The sequence below is a fragment of the Vicia villosa genome, linkage group LG5 (genome assembly GCF_029867415.1).
Source record: "Vicia villosa cultivar HV-30 ecotype Madison, WI linkage group LG5, Vvil1.0, whole genome shotgun sequence".
NCBI classification, from domain to species: Eukaryota; Viridiplantae; Streptophyta; class Magnoliopsida; order Fabales; family Fabaceae; genus Vicia; species Vicia villosa.
Genome location: NC_081184.1, coordinates 165,124,866 through 165,141,114, shown reverse-complemented (window position 1 = coordinate 165,141,114; position 16,249 = coordinate 165,124,866).

Below are 16,249 nucleotides of genomic sequence, written 5' to 3'. Positions count from 1 at the left end.
TTGCAAATCCGAACTCGCATTTGTATCTAACATCTATAGACAATTATCAACTGAGGATAATATAAAACTTCATATTAAAACCTACTTGAAAATATGTAATTTTGGACTCAACAATGAAACTTTTTTAGATCCAAGGCGCATTCTCACTTCAAAATACAATATTTATTCTTTAATGTACTTTCACTTTATATTTCAAATTGTAGTTTGCCAAAAGTATAATTCCTGAATGGTTTAAATGTTTTTTTTTTTTCTTTATAGCGCCAGTTTAGTCCGGTTCGGGGGCGAGTTCTGGCATCAAATGGTTCCATCCCCCTCCCGATCGCAGTTGCGGGGCGATCGGGGGGATCGAACCGTGGTTCTCCCTACCAAGTCCAGCGCCAATCACCACTGGACCAACTAACGATTGGTGGTTTAAATGCTATTTTTATAGAATGACATTGTTAGAAATTAAAGCAAGAATTAAATTCCCCTTTTTGTCACGGAAAGTCTGAGAGGCATAGATGAGATTTTGAGGTAATAATTTTCTGCCTTTTTCATTCATTTCTTCATACTCTTATAGTCTTGAACCAATTACAAATGTTTCTAAAATAAAGGATCTAGAGACACTTGTCAACATCTTACAAAACAATAGAAAAATACTGATTTATTCTTATCCTGATTCTATGCCAGGTACTAACGGTAAAGAGGTGGAGGTGGACACAATTGACAGCTCGTAAATTTTTGTCCTTTTCTAAAGATGCTTCTAGGATATTTGTTTTTAATTTCTAAACCTACCGGGCATTTTGATTGTTCTCTTAGGCTTTTCCCTTGGCCCACTATTGTCGTCATTTTTGTTGTTTTGCTGATTTGTGCTTCTAGGACCCATCTGACTTGTAACATTACCGTATCCATTGGGACAAATCTTGTCCTCAAGATTGAAGTGAGGGTACTTTGTCTGAAACAATGTCTTCTTCTCCCAAGTTGCTTCAGAGAGTGGAAAACCCTCCCAGTGAATCAAAACTTCTTCAATTTCTCCGTGCAATGGCCGATGAGATAGAACAGCGACTGGGGTCAGCACTTGTGGCGGAAACGACACCGGATCGGGCAGAGGAGAGACTTGGGTTGTTGGTCGGCCATGGCAAAGCTTGAGTAGGGAAACATGGAAAACCGGATGGATCCAAGAGGATGCTGGAAGATCGAGCTCGTAAGCTACAGGTCCAATGCATTTACAGATGCAGAAAGGTTCGTAATATCGTTTTGCAAGCTTTTGTGAGGGTCGATGTTGAACGAAACTCTGCCTATATGGTTGTAGCTTCAGAAAAACCCATTGATCAACTTCAAATTAGTTGTCCTTGCGATGAAGATTTACCTGTTGCACCATTCGATTCCTTTCCTTTGTGAGATTTTCTTTGAGCAGACGGAGGACGTGGGCTTTGTTGTGAAGCAAATCATCCAAGGTGTTGATTTTGGATTTCCCAGTGGTGTATGGGATCAAGGTGGGAGGTTTGCGACCATAGAGAGCTTTGAATGGGGTCATGCCAATTGCTGAGTGATAAGCTGTGTTATACCAAAACTCGACAAGTGATAGGAAACGAACCCAGAGTTGTGGTTCATCACTAACAAAGCAACGCAGGTATGTTTCTAAACAACGATTTAAAACTTTAGTTTATCCGTCTGTTTTCGGGTGATACGAACTACTAAAAGAAAGTGTTATGCCCAGGTGTTTGAACAAAGAGCTCCAAAACTGACTAACAAAGATGCGATCTCTGTCGCTAACAATTGTTTTAGGTGCTCCATGAAGTTTGTAAATTTCTGAGATGAAAATTCGTGCTAAGGATGCGGCGGTGAAACTTGCAGGCAGTGAAATAAAATGAGCAAATTTGGTGAGGCGTCGACGATGACCCAAATGGTGGTTTTATTGTTTGATTGTGGGAGGTTGGTGATGAAATCCATAGAGATACCATCCCATACTTGTTGAGGTAAAGGTAACGGTTGAAGTAGACCGTAAGGAGCATGGGTATTGTATTTATTGTGTTGGCATGTGTTACATCTGTTGACAAACTGTTTAACATCCTTATGCATTCCAGGCCAATAGAAGGAAGCAGACACACGAGCCAATGTTGCTTGAATCCCAGAATGACCGCCTAAAGGAGAAGCATGGAATTCCTGTAGAATTTTCAATCGGAGCTCTGTTTCTTCTGGTATGAACAACCTGTCTTTGAAGTACAGTAAGTCTGATTTATGAGTGAAATGTTGCTGCATTCTGGTGTCCTCTTGAGCTTTTTTTATTAAATTTTGACCTGCGGGATTAGCAGAAAAAAAGATTGCAATTGAGAAATTAAAGGAGAAAAAGGGGAACTAATAGATGCACAAATTTCTTCAATTGGTGGCTCAGTTATTCGAGATAATGCATCCGCAACAACATTGTCTTTTCCAGGTTTGTAATGGATTTCATAGTTATAACCCACAAGTTTAGTTAACCACTTTTGCTGCTCGGGTGTTTGAATTGTTTGGGTCATGAGGCATTTCAAACTCTTAGGCTATGTTTGGGAGTTTGGAGGGGAGGGGAGGGGAAGGCTTCCAAAAATGAAATTTTTAAAAAATATAGAAAAATATTTGACATTTTTTGAAAAAATGATTTTGTTTAGAATGATAAAAGAGTCATTATCATTACTAAATTTTTAATTTTCAAAATACTATAACAACCTAAAAGATATTTGGAAAATTTATGTAGGCCCTTCAAAACCCTCCAAAACCCTCCTTCAATACAATTTTTGAGTTCCCCCATTTTATGGGGTTTTTGGTGTTATGAATAAACTCAAACCCTCCAAAACCCTCCTACCCAAAATCTTTTTATCATTTTCACCCAATTCTTCTTATTTTTCAAAGCCCTCCCCTCCCTTCCCCTCCAAACTCCCAAACATAGCCTTATGGTCTGTGAAGATTTTGAAAGTGGATCCTAATAAGTATTGCCTCCATTTTTTGATTGCTTCAGTTAGGCCATACAACTCGCGAACATATGTGGACGAAGCTGACAGACGGGGGTTCAACTTTTTGCTGAAACAGGCGATGGGTCTGGAGTTTTGGGACAGAACGGCGCCTATTGCCGTGGTGGAAGCATCAGTTGTAACTTCGAAAGGCTTGGAAAAATCATGTAAGGTAAGTGTAGGTAACTTGATCATTGGTTGTTTTAGTGTGTCAAAGGCTAAAGTGGCAGCTTCTGCCCATTTGGAGGAATTTGCTTTGAGTAAATCGGTTAACGGGCTAGCAATAGATGCATAGTTTAGTACGAAACGTCGGTAGAACCCTGTTAAGCCTAGGAAAGCCCGGAGGGCAGTGATGTTTTTAGGTGTGGGCCAAGAAATCATGGCCTGGATTTTTGAAGGATCTGCTTGAACACCTTCAGCTGAAATAAGGTGGCCTAAGTAGTCAACAGAACGTACCCCGAATTGTCATTTTGATAGCTTTGCGTAAAACTGGTGGGTAGATAGTAAGGATAGGATTTGGTTGATGTGACCCTTTGCACATATTTCAGAGAATAGAAAGCAAATTCAAAAAATCCTTTGCCTAAAGATGTCACGCCCCATTTCCCAAGTGAAGGCCACAACTCAAGAAACCTGTTTTTTAGGTTCACAACTGTGAGCGGCTGGGAACCTTTAGACCAGACTACACGGCTATGGAGATGATGTTTACAAGCTTCAAATCCAAGCGCATATTCTTCTTTCGGGATCGTGATAGCAAGCCTATCTCCCTTTAGGAAAGGTGTGGGCAACTGGCTTAAAGGAATATCGCAAAAGCTATTGGAAACCACTGAAGCAAAGGATTTGGCTTTCACTTGACTAGCAGTGTTATTGTTCACATTGACATGTTTTGATTTACCACCATCTGTGTTTGTTTCAGGAAAAAGAAAAGAGACATCCATGGAAAGGAAGTAGATAATGTTGTCGAGCAAGAGGAGGAGAAGAAAACAAGATTGGAGAGGGTGAAAAATTTGCGGCAAAGAAAACTAGCCGTTATCGATGGAAGGAGTCAACATTTTGAATGTATTGAAATACTAGATAATATATATTTCCAATAGAGGACTACGTTGATGAAGTGAATTAAAAAAAAAATTAAGTTGATTGACAATAGATATTCTTTTGTAAGTTTGTTCTTTAGTAATTTGTATTTCAAGTTATTAATATATCTGAAAATATAAAAAAAAATTATAAATAGATGACAAAGGAAAGTATTAATAGTGTCTTAATATTTAAATTTGTTCTTCTTTCATCAAATTAGTTATAAAAATATTTATCAAATTAGTTACAAATATACGTTCAAATAAGCTTTATAATTAATATGGTAATAGTGTGTGGATGACTATTACTATTAGCCATAGAAAGTTATTAACAATATAAGAACACGATTTATTACAAAATAAGTATAATTATAAAGATTTATATAATTAATTCACTTCAATTTTAGTAACAAAATTTATGCCAAAAAAAGATGATTAAATAAAAAATGCATCCAGACTTAAACCTACTTTGCCAAACATGTCAAATTCTAAAAAGATTGCAAATAATACTTATAATAATTTTAAAATGAACACCAGAATTTAGGCCTATTATTTCTAAATGTCCTAAAAATAAAAAATAAAAAAATTAAGAGGGAGGGATATCTCTTTTGAATTTAAATTATTAGCCTAAAATTTAATCACTTACAATAATATTTTTTTTATTTTTAATTCCAAATATATTCTAATGTAATAAAATTTTGATATTTATAAATCAACATGTTTTTATGAAAACAGTAATTAAACAATGTAAGCGTGTCCAAATGATAGGTTCAAATTCAACTGTATCTTTTCACACAAAAATTGACTTATATATAATAAGATTGAGTACCTCAGGCCTAACATTTCAACGCATACTCCTGTAAAAATCCTATCAAAAGACAACCATGTAAAGATAGAAGTTCGTGTCACTTGTAATAAACCTAGTTGTCCTAATCAACTGACTTTTGTATTAATTCCTTCCATTCCCAAAGGAATAAAAAAAGCTAATTAAACCAGACATTTGACTATTTAATTGTTCAATGCATTTCTCTTTCTCAGAATTAAAACCTTCTAACTCTTCAACCATCTTATTCATCTTCTTGACATACCCATTCAACCTTACTTTTTCTTCCTCTACACTTGAATATAGCTTATGAACCCTGTCAATGGTGGAATCTTCCTCCTGATACTCAGAAAAATTTTCCAGGGTCAACTGACTTAGAGAATCTCTCGCCAGCTGTAGCATATGTGAGATGTTTTTTTCATTACTTTTGTTGACTAATTGCACCATTTCTTTGTTAACCATCACCATTCCATTTTTAACTCTAGTCAGTAAGTAATAGAACTCGACTTTCTTGGTTTCGAAAGACTTGGTTTTTTCTGAAAAAACTTCAACTCCCCTGTAAAATCTACCAATGAGCGCAGTTAATTCATATTTTATAATGCTACACCTTTCTCGAATACTCTGAATTTGAGCCGCTACTTCATGGATTTGAGTGAGCTTTGAAACTTCTGATCTTGTCTCATCCAGATTCTCTTTGAACTGGCTTGGTGCTTGTAAAAACTGATCATCTAGTTCTTTTTTGTTGTTTTGAAGCAACTCTAGTTCAAGTTTCAAATTCGAGATTTTCCCTTCAAGTTCCTTGATTTCTTCATGTTGCCCTTGATGGATTTCAGGGAGGATAGTGTGATCAAAGTTCTTGTTTAACTGACTTGATTCAGCTAGAAACACATGTTCCTCTGCCTCTCTTTTCTGGTTTTGCAGTGATTCTAGTTCAAGCTCCATATTTAAGATATGTCCATCTAGTTCTGTGGTCACCTTTGATATGTGTTCCTCTAGTTCCTTAACTAGATTTGAGGACTCACTCTCATGCCTTTCATGCATTTGAGTGAGGGTTGAGACATCTTTTTCTCTCCCTTTTAGTTTGTCAATTATTCCTGCCAGAAATTCTTCTTTTCTGATTTGAGATAGTTGAATCTGATTCCAAACTTCCTTTTGTTCTATGGAGACCTCCTGTTCTAACATAGAATGTTTATCTGTTACTGTTTGTGATGCTTTCCCAGACAAGAAGTTCATCAGGTTTCTAGCAACTTTCTCTTCCTCAGCAATCTGTTGTGCCTCTTCCTCTTTGCTGATACCGTTATTGATTGTCTTCGTATCTTCCAAACCTGTACTTATAAGCTCTTTTACTTTTTCAGAAATCTTCACTTGCTTAAGTAGTTTGGATTTCAAATCCAAAATAACAGTGTCAGCTTCTTGTAATCTGACAACCCCCTCTTCATATTTTGAAATTAATTCATCTTTTTCTTCCTGAATAATTTTTAGCTTATTATTTAATTTAACGACTTCCTTGTTCAATGCTTCATGTTGTTGCCTTAACCTAGCATTTTCCACTTTTGATTCACAGCAACATTCCATGGCAGACACTATGAAATCACAAACAAAACAGAATTCAGAAAACCTAGAAGCAAACATTAAAATTTAATGAGTGCAATCTATGCTTATAACCTATATACAGAATTAGCATAGGAAATCATTAAAATTTAATGAGTGCAATCTATGCTTATAACCTATATACAGAATTAGCATAGGAAATCATTAAAAATTACTGAGTCCAATCTATGCTTATAACCTATATACAGAATTAGCATAGGAAATCATTAAAAATTACTGAGTCCAATCTATGCTTATAACCTATATACAGAATTAGCATAGGAAATCATTAAAAATTACTGAGTCCAATCTATGCTTATAACCTATATACAGAATTAGCATAGGAAATCATTAAAAATTACTGAGTCCAATCTATGCTTATAACCTATATACAGAATTAGCATAGGAAATCATTAAAAATTACTGAGTCCAATCTATGCTTATAACCTATATACAGAATTAGCATAGGAAATGACACTGACACGCCAACATCGATGAAAAAAATTCTAAATCAAAAAAGAACACTGTATCGATCCGAAAATTTTGCAACCCAAGATAGAATAATATTAAAATGTAACAAATTAATTACTACAATCTTCTTATCACCTATCCAGAATCCGCATAGGAATTAGAACGTCGACATGTGTGAAAAGATAATACTTCGTTATTCATATTAAAAAGAACAAGAAATCAAGATACACAATGAACTAGCTTAAAATCAATCACACATGTTAAACAGAATTCAAAGAAACGGTAATTACGGTCAACTTACACTTCAGAAGGTTATCAACAAATCCAGAAGTAAATCCACCAACAAAGAACTTCAACTGGAACCAAAAATTGAGCATAGTTCAGATTTATATTCGAAACGTAATGAAAAACTTGTAGAGAAAATAACGGAATTAGCCGTTCTTTGTTACCTGAGAGAGTTGAGAAGAAGAGGAGTGAAGGATGAGAATAGCTTTAGGAAGAGTGAATGGAACAAGATGAGTAAAGATCAACGAGTGAGTGCAAGAAGATGAGTAAAGATCAAAAGTTCGTTAGGAAGAGTCAAATTTGGATTTGTTTATATTAGAGCGCTTTCGATTGATTTTGGGATGTTTCCCCCCTTTTTTTAATTCTATTTATAACCATATTTCCATGGGTTAGTTAGTTAGTTAGTAGTTGTTATTATTATAATTATTATAATTATTATTATTATTATTATTATTATTATTATTATTATTATTATTATTATTATTATTATTATTATTATTATTATAATAATAATAATAATTATTATTATTATTATTATTATTATAATTATTATTATTATTATTATTATTATAATAATAATAATTATTATTATTATTATAATTATTATAATTATTATTATTATTATTATAATTATTATAATTATTATTATTATTATAATTATTAAAATTATTATTATTATTATTATTATTATAATCATTATAATTATTATAATTATTATTATTATTATAATTATTATAATTATTATTATTATTATTATTATTATTGTTATTATTATTATTATTATTATTATTATTATTATTGTTATTATTGTTATTATTATTATTATTATTGTTATTATTATTATTATTATTATTATTGTTATTATTATTATTATTATTGTTATTATTATTATTATTGTTATTATTATTATTATTATTATTATAATTAGTATTATTATTATTATTATTAGTATAATTAGTATATTTATTATTAGTATAATTAGTATATTTATTATTATTATTATTAGTATAATTAGTATATTTATTATTATTATTATTATTATTAGTATAATTAGTATATTTATTATTATTATTATTATTATTAGTATAATTAGTATATTTATTATTATTATTATTATTATTATTAGTATAACTAGTATATTTATTATTATTATTATTATTATTATTATTATTAGTATATTTATTATTATTATAATTATTATAATTATTATTATATTTATTATTATCATAATAATAATAATTATTATTATTATTATATTTATTATTATTATAAGGGTTAAATATACAAACCCCCCTGTAATGTTAGCGAGATTAGGTTTTAGCCCCTGTAACAAAAAAATTTTTGATCCCCCTTAACATCTGTAGATTCCATCCCCAGACCCCCCTAATTGCCACGGTTGCACTCAGATTCCCCTAAGATTCTATATTGTATCACACGTGGAATTTTTTTCTTCTTAATATCCACCATGGCATTTCATCATCTTCTCAAATTACATTATATCTGTAAACGAAGAAACTAGGGTTCCTCCATTGTTCCTCTCCTCGTATCATTCCTCCGTCGCTGCTTCACCGTTAATCTCACAACATGGGTAGCAAATCTTCCTCTGTAGGAAACTCCGGTTGCAAATCTCCTTCGCTGCTTCATCGTTCCCAAGCTCCACCTCATTGTAGTTGTAACATAACCATGAAGCTGTGGGTATCAAACACCATTGATAACCCTAAACGCAAATTCTGGAAATGCAGAAATGTACTGGTAAGTTCATTCACATTTTTTTTTATTTGCTCTGTTTGCTGTGCGATAAAGGTTGCTTGTAATTTGCATAATGGATGCGGTATGTTCATATGGGATGATGAGCTGGGTGAATTCAATAATGTCGAGGTGATTCAATGTAAATGCACTGAAATGACAAAAGATGCGTTGAAAGAGATTTTGAAGGACATTGTCACTGACAATTTGGGAACAGACACAAGTAATGAGAAGATTTTGAGGTTGAAGAAAAAAGTTGCAATGGAGAAGAAGAAGAACGATAACATGATGGTTGCACTTGTTATGTCTTGGATGTTTTTTGCAGCATTTTATATGTTTTTGTAATTTAGTTTAGGGAAGTGTATGCTGTTTGTGATTGTATCACTTGTATAACTTTTGTGGTATAACTTTTGTGGTTTGTAACAATTTGAGCTTGAATGGAATGAATGAGTCTATTATCAGTTTTCTATAAAGATTTGCAAATAATATGAAGTAATTATGAGATTAGATAACATTTGAGGAAATTGATCCAAAAAACCATTACAAATGTTATAGGTCATTACCCTAAAAGTCATGTAGATCATCACCCAAAAAACCATTACAAATGGCCACAAAACAAAATACCATCACACAAAATATCATAGGACATAGTACCATTACTAGACCATTACAAGTTAACTTAATGTCAATTGGTACAAAATACACAAAATAATCAACTGCTCTTTTGTTTCTTCCATTTCTTCAAAGACTTAGTTGACACTCCAAGGCTTGATGATGTCTCTGCAGGGTCTTCAACTATGATTGGTTGCTCAGATGAACCTGGACCAATAATTGGTTTCTTGAACCAACTTAATTTGACTATTTCACTCCTCCTTATCTTTAAACCATGGTGAGGTTTGATTGTCTTCTTTTTCTTGGGTTGTGGTTGACTATTGTCTACAACACACGACTGGGTCTAACTCTGCTGCACATCATTTGGCACATCATCATGAACATTCTCAGCCTCTACATCATTTTGGACATCAACTTGATCATCATTCTGAACTACCTCAGTCTCCACATTATTTTGCTCCTCATTCTCAGCCTGAACATCATTCTGAACAACCTCAGTCACTTTAGCTTTGACCTTTCTCTACATCACAGCCACAAACAAACAGAACAAATTAATACATTGAGTGCAATAGAAATATTTATAAAGAACATATAACATGTCTTACCTTTCTTTTGAGTGCAACAGGGTCCTGTGTGGGGCTCTTACAGGTCAAAGCATTATGACCAAACTGGTCACATTTTGTACATTTGTATGCAACCCCAGTCCTTCTTTTCCTAGCACCCTCTTCACCACTTTCTCGAATCCTCACCTTTCTAGGTCTACCAGGCACATGTCTTGGCCATTTTCAATCTCAGTTTCTGGCCACATGTCTTGGCCATTTTCACTTGATTGCATTTTCTTGACCACATGCTTAGCCACCCATCTTGAGTTTGCAGATCTGTTGTTTAAAACCCTAGCACATGTGTGGGTGTCTACAAGTGTTTTTATAGCATAAGTATGCTTGTGGCCCACTTTGGAACATAAGACCAAAAAACCACATTTAGCCTTACACTCTACCCTTACTCTATAACTTTCATTTTTCACAAAATTAATTTCCCTACCATTGAGAACTGACCACTCACGTATTGCCTCTTTGAAGTCAACAAGTGTATTAAATTCCATACCCCACTTAAACTTGAAGTCCTTATTTAGGTGCTCTTTCCTAAATTTCTCATACTTGGGCTTATCCTCATCACAAGACTCATCTGGATCTGATGAGTTGAGCTCATCACTAACATATGCATCTTCTTCACATTTCTTATTGGGCCTAGTCAACAATCCAGCAACTACCCCCTCTTCCCTTAGTGGCAAAGTTACATCAATACCCTCAAATCCATCTAACAAGGCAGTGGCTCTGTCGTCCTCACTATCATCCAAACCCTCAACCACTTCATCTCCTAAGTCATCTAGATCAGTCTCTCCATTAACACAAGCAGGTTCCCTCACATGTTGTTATATGTTTTCAGCATCATGTTCCAGATATAAGTCTCCCTCAGTACCATTTGCACAAAAATAAGAAGCAAAGTCATATGCATCATCATCCTTTCTAATTGGGATATAACCCTCATCTATTTCCAATATCTTCGCCCATACCCTATAGCTCCCTTTCTTGTACCCCCACTTATTCACTAGGTTCTCGACAGTTTCCATGGTCCATGATTCTATGTGTAACCCAGAAATAGTAGAATCTACCCCCCTCTATAGATTATCTCATCTTTGTTTACCCTAATAAACTCACCCCCGTGGTGGAAAGTAACGTTGAAATGTTGCATATCCTGCGTTTAATCATTCAAATCGAAATAAAAACCCCAACAGAGAAGAAACACGAAATGGAGAAGAATAATAACCATAACAACACTAACCTCTGACATTGCGCCGTCGTCCACCAAACCCTTATGCGCCGTCGTCCACCAAACCGTTATGCGCCGTCGCCGTGGTCACTGTTGTTGCTAACTTGAGGATGTCTGAAAACGTAACTAAACCTAAATTTTACAAGGGGGTAAAACCAAATGACTTTTTAACTCTTTACAACATCATGGCATGTAAATTTTACTCATATTGCCACGTATGCAACATGTTAAGGCCACATGGACATTTTAATTTAATTTTAATAAATCTGATTTAACAAGTGGCATTGGGGGGTGTTTTGGCGTGGAATCTTTGCAAGTTAAGGGGGTGATGAAAAAAAAAACTTTACCAGGGGCTAAAACCTAATCTCGCTAACATTATAGGGGGGGTTAGTATATTTAACCCTTATAATAATAATAATAATAATAATAATAATAATTATTATTATTATTAGTATATTGGTTTATTATATCTTTGTAAGGGTAATTTAGTACTTTTCTAGCATATAGTATTTATATTATAGTGTAACCCTTATTCTCTAGTTTTTTCTCATTCTATTGAAACCTTAAGTTAAAGGGTCTTTTACCTTCTCTATGTTTTTATATGTTCATTATTGTTAACATGGTATCAAAGAGTTTGGTGTGTTTTTGAGAATTACCGGCAAAGTAATTTATTGGAGTGTTGGTTTTACGGTATTGAAATTTTCTGGCTCAGTAATGTTCATCGGAGAAGTAGTGGTCATCGAAGACAAAATAGCAGTTAATTGATTGGAGAGGTATTTGCAACGTTACTTGTTTCATGGTTCGGTGGCAATTTATTTTATAAAGAAATTGAGATATAATAAGCGTCACGGTTTTTAAATCACGGTACAGTTTCAATCCCAAATTGCCTTTATATATTAAGAGAAGCAATATATTCTTATATTGGCATTGTTCCATACTTTATTAAATTGGGAGAAGTAATATTAATTTTGGTACATTGGTTTTGGGTTAATATTATTTTATACTTTGTTTAATTGGAGTGTTTTGGTTATCTCATAGTTGACTATAATGAGTAACGATAAAGATGATTCTCTTCCGTCTGTTAGTGTCCAACTCAATGGAGAAAATTATCCTTATTGGAGTTATGTAATGAAAAAAATTTTGAAAGGAAAAAGGATGTGGAGTTACGTTGATGGAAACTCGATTAAACCTACAGATAAAAAGGATGAAGCAAAATATGCAAAAGAGTTGGAAACATGGGATGTTAATAATTCAAAGATTCTTACTTGGATTAATAATTTTGTTTCTCAGTCAATAGGTGTGCAGCTAGCAAAAAATTATACTGCTAAGGAGGTTTGGGACCATTTGAAACGCTTGTATGCTCAATCTAATTTTGCAAAACGGTATCAGTTGGAGAGTGATATTAGAGCTCTCAAACAAAATAATATGACAATTCATGAATTCTATTCAGCGATGACTAATTTGTGGGATCAACTGGCTCTTATGGAATTGACTAAATTGAAAGTTGTTAAAGTGTACACTGATCAAAGAGATGAGCAACATTTGGTTCAATTTCTAATGGCGCTTAAGGATGATTTTGAGGGGATTCGTGGGGGTATTCTGCATCGTAATCCTCTTCCTAGTGTTGATTCAGTTTTTAATGAATTATTGGCAGAAGAAATTAGACTCAAGTCCCACTCAAAGTTGATTTCAGACAATGGAGTTTTATCCACTCCTCCGTCTGTTTTTGCTGCTTCATTTCACAAAGGAAAACCTCAAGGTAGGTCTGGGCTTGGTATTGATGAATGTGCTTTTTGTAAGGAGAAAGGTCATTGGAAATCACAATGTCCTAGATTGTTGAAAGCAAATAAGAAAAATTTCAAGAGCCCGTCATCAAATGTTGTTGCTGCTGCTCTTACTACCATTGGTTCTGGTTCTGATCGTGCATATCCATCTGAGACTACTTCTCAAATATCTGATATTGCAGAGCAGCTTCAAAAGCTTTTTGCCACTCAATCACGTGCCATGTCTGCTTCCTCTACTAAAGGTTTGAACTCTTCTAGTTGCTCAGGTATATCTCCTTCCATATGGATTCTAGAATCTGGAGCATCGCACCATATGTTATATGATGCTAAGTCATTCGTGTCTTTGAATGTTGCACCATCTATGTCGGTTATGACTGCTGATGGCACTCTGATCGGAAAAATAGCAAGTGTATTATTTTTACGATGTAGTAATAAAAGGGTAAAAACCAAGTATCGATCTCGAGGATTGCGTAGGAAATATAAGTTATTATAATGAGTCAACTAAATAAAAGAGCATAGGGGTGTTTTTGCTTATCAATGAAATAAGTTGAAATAAAACAAATAAGCTGAAATTAAAGTTGAGCTTTTTATAATATGAGAATAATGCCAAGGTAGGTGTATGATATGCTTTATAACTCCTCTGAATAAAGATCTCTTTAACAAGTTCATATGATGCAACTATTTATTCTCAAGGGTGTTTTCCTAAGACCTTAGTGAAAACCTTTTGGTTTACAATCCTATTATCTAAGTCCTTAGAAACATAGGATTAAACCAAAGCTGTAATTAATCAAGAACTTCTAAATAACCTTACGGTATCCCTAATCCTAGGTGATAACTATAATATTTAATTGTATAAAACCTTAACAACCGTAGTCCTACAAATTGTTAACCGTAAATCAATCCTTGTTTGTCCGACAAAGAAGGCATAAAAACATTATACAATCAAATTGAATAATACGAACATTAGATTAAAGAAATACGATATTCAGAGTCATTACAAACCAAATCAGGGACACCCCTAGCATTGGGGGGGGGGTAGCCTCTCATAGTATTCAAGAAACACAAATTAAAGAGTTTAGACATTACAAAGATTAGGAAAACTCTGATCTTCAATGGTGTCCACCGTTGAATCTCTTCGTCTTCCAAAACCTTGATGAAGCTATATTTCAAACCCTTGATATGGAATTCTATCGTACGTTGCAAAAAGTGTCCCAAAATAACTTCAAACATAAACCTAAATAGTCTCCATACAAGCCTCAAATAGTACAAAGTCAAATGTGCCCTTGGAGATAAGTTTCAATGTCAAAAACCCAAAAATTGAACATTTATGCGCCTGCCAACACGGGCCATGCCAAGCCACACAGCCGGTCGTGTTGGCCCCCTGGAAATTATATGAAGTCTGCTTCTGCCAACACGGGCCGTGCCAAGCCACACGGGCGGACGTGTTGGCTCCCTGGATTTTAAATGGAGCTTCTCTCTGAGACCTGACACGAGCCGTGTGCTGAAGCACGGCCGGCCGTGTTTGATCCCAATATCTCTAATTTTCATCTATCTCTTGCTTCTCCTCCCTTCATGGTTGCTTTGACACTTAGGATGACTTGTTCAAACCTGAAACTTGTACACAACTAACCATACGGTGTAAAAACATCTAAAACTTAAATAAATAAATAAATAAAGCAAACAACGAAATGAACAAACATTATAAAATGCGAAAAACTTAAAAACTTTCAGCAAAACTCACAACAAAGTGTTACCGGATTGATAGATGCGGACCGAATGCATGATTAAATTTATATGAAAATGGTGACCGATCACACTCACATGCCATTAGCAGGAATTGGTTCGGTCTCCTCATCTAATTTGTCATTTTCTAATGTTTATTATATTCCTAACCTCACTTTGAGTCTTGTTTATGTTAGTCAATTGTGTAATTCTGGTTACTCAGTTATGTTTTCTTCCACTTCTTGTTGTGTGCAGGATCCTCATTCCGGGAGGCTGATTGGGACAGGCCGTATACAAGGGGGACTTTATGTTTTGGATGAGTTGAGAGTTCCAGATACTGCAGCCTCAACCTCTACTTCCACAACTGATTTATTATCCTCTTTTCGTTTGAATTCTTCGTCTTCAAATTTTTATTTATGGCATTACCGTCTTGGACATGTATCTGCTTCTATATTAAAGCACGACGTGTTGAGCGCTACAAAGCATGTCGTGTTGCTAAGGGGTTCTCTCAACAATATGGTATGTGTCATACCCCAAAATTTGCCCATAACATTTCAAGATATCTTGGCTCAAGCAGCCTCCTCAGGCTCATATGATATCTAATTGCAAGCATGTTCACTCTCCTCCTAAACAACAACTCCCTCAAGCTAGGGTTTTGATCTTTTCAAAGTAAAATCAAGTTCTAAAACCTCAAATGGAACCCTTGGTCTCTCATATGCCTCAAAGGATCCTCATGCCAAGTTTCAAGCTCTGATTCATAGGATTGTTCAGTCAACAGCTCAAATGGTCAAAAGTCGACTAGTTTGACCTAAAAGTCAACTATGGTCAAAGTATAGTCAAAACTCCTGATTTTTTGTCAACAATATTATTTTGAAGTATAATTCATCATTTGATCAAGGATTGATCATGATTCATCAAGAAAAGATCAGAAATCAACAAATTCAAAGGTTTCTAAATAGGGTTTCATGGGAGAAAGTCAACCGAATTTTGACTAGCCATAACTCTCACATGGAACATCAGAAATTTACCATCCAAAGCTCAATTTTAAGGAAATTGAACTATCTACAACTTTGTCTCTCACATGCCAAGTCTAAAAATGCCTCATTTGAGAGGTATGGAGCAAAAGATTACAGGTCTTTCTAGAAGATCGCAAAAAGCAGTTTCTTGTCAAAGCCCATATCATCAAGATAAAATCCTCAAATGGAAAAAAGCTTCCTAAGTGGATTATAGAGGACATCTTGAGCTTTCCAAAAAGTCCTAGAAATCTTCCATATCTTAAAAATTGAGGGAGATGTGCCTTGTCAAAGTTGGTCGATGTTTGGTGAAACGCATGAAGGAAATAATGACCAA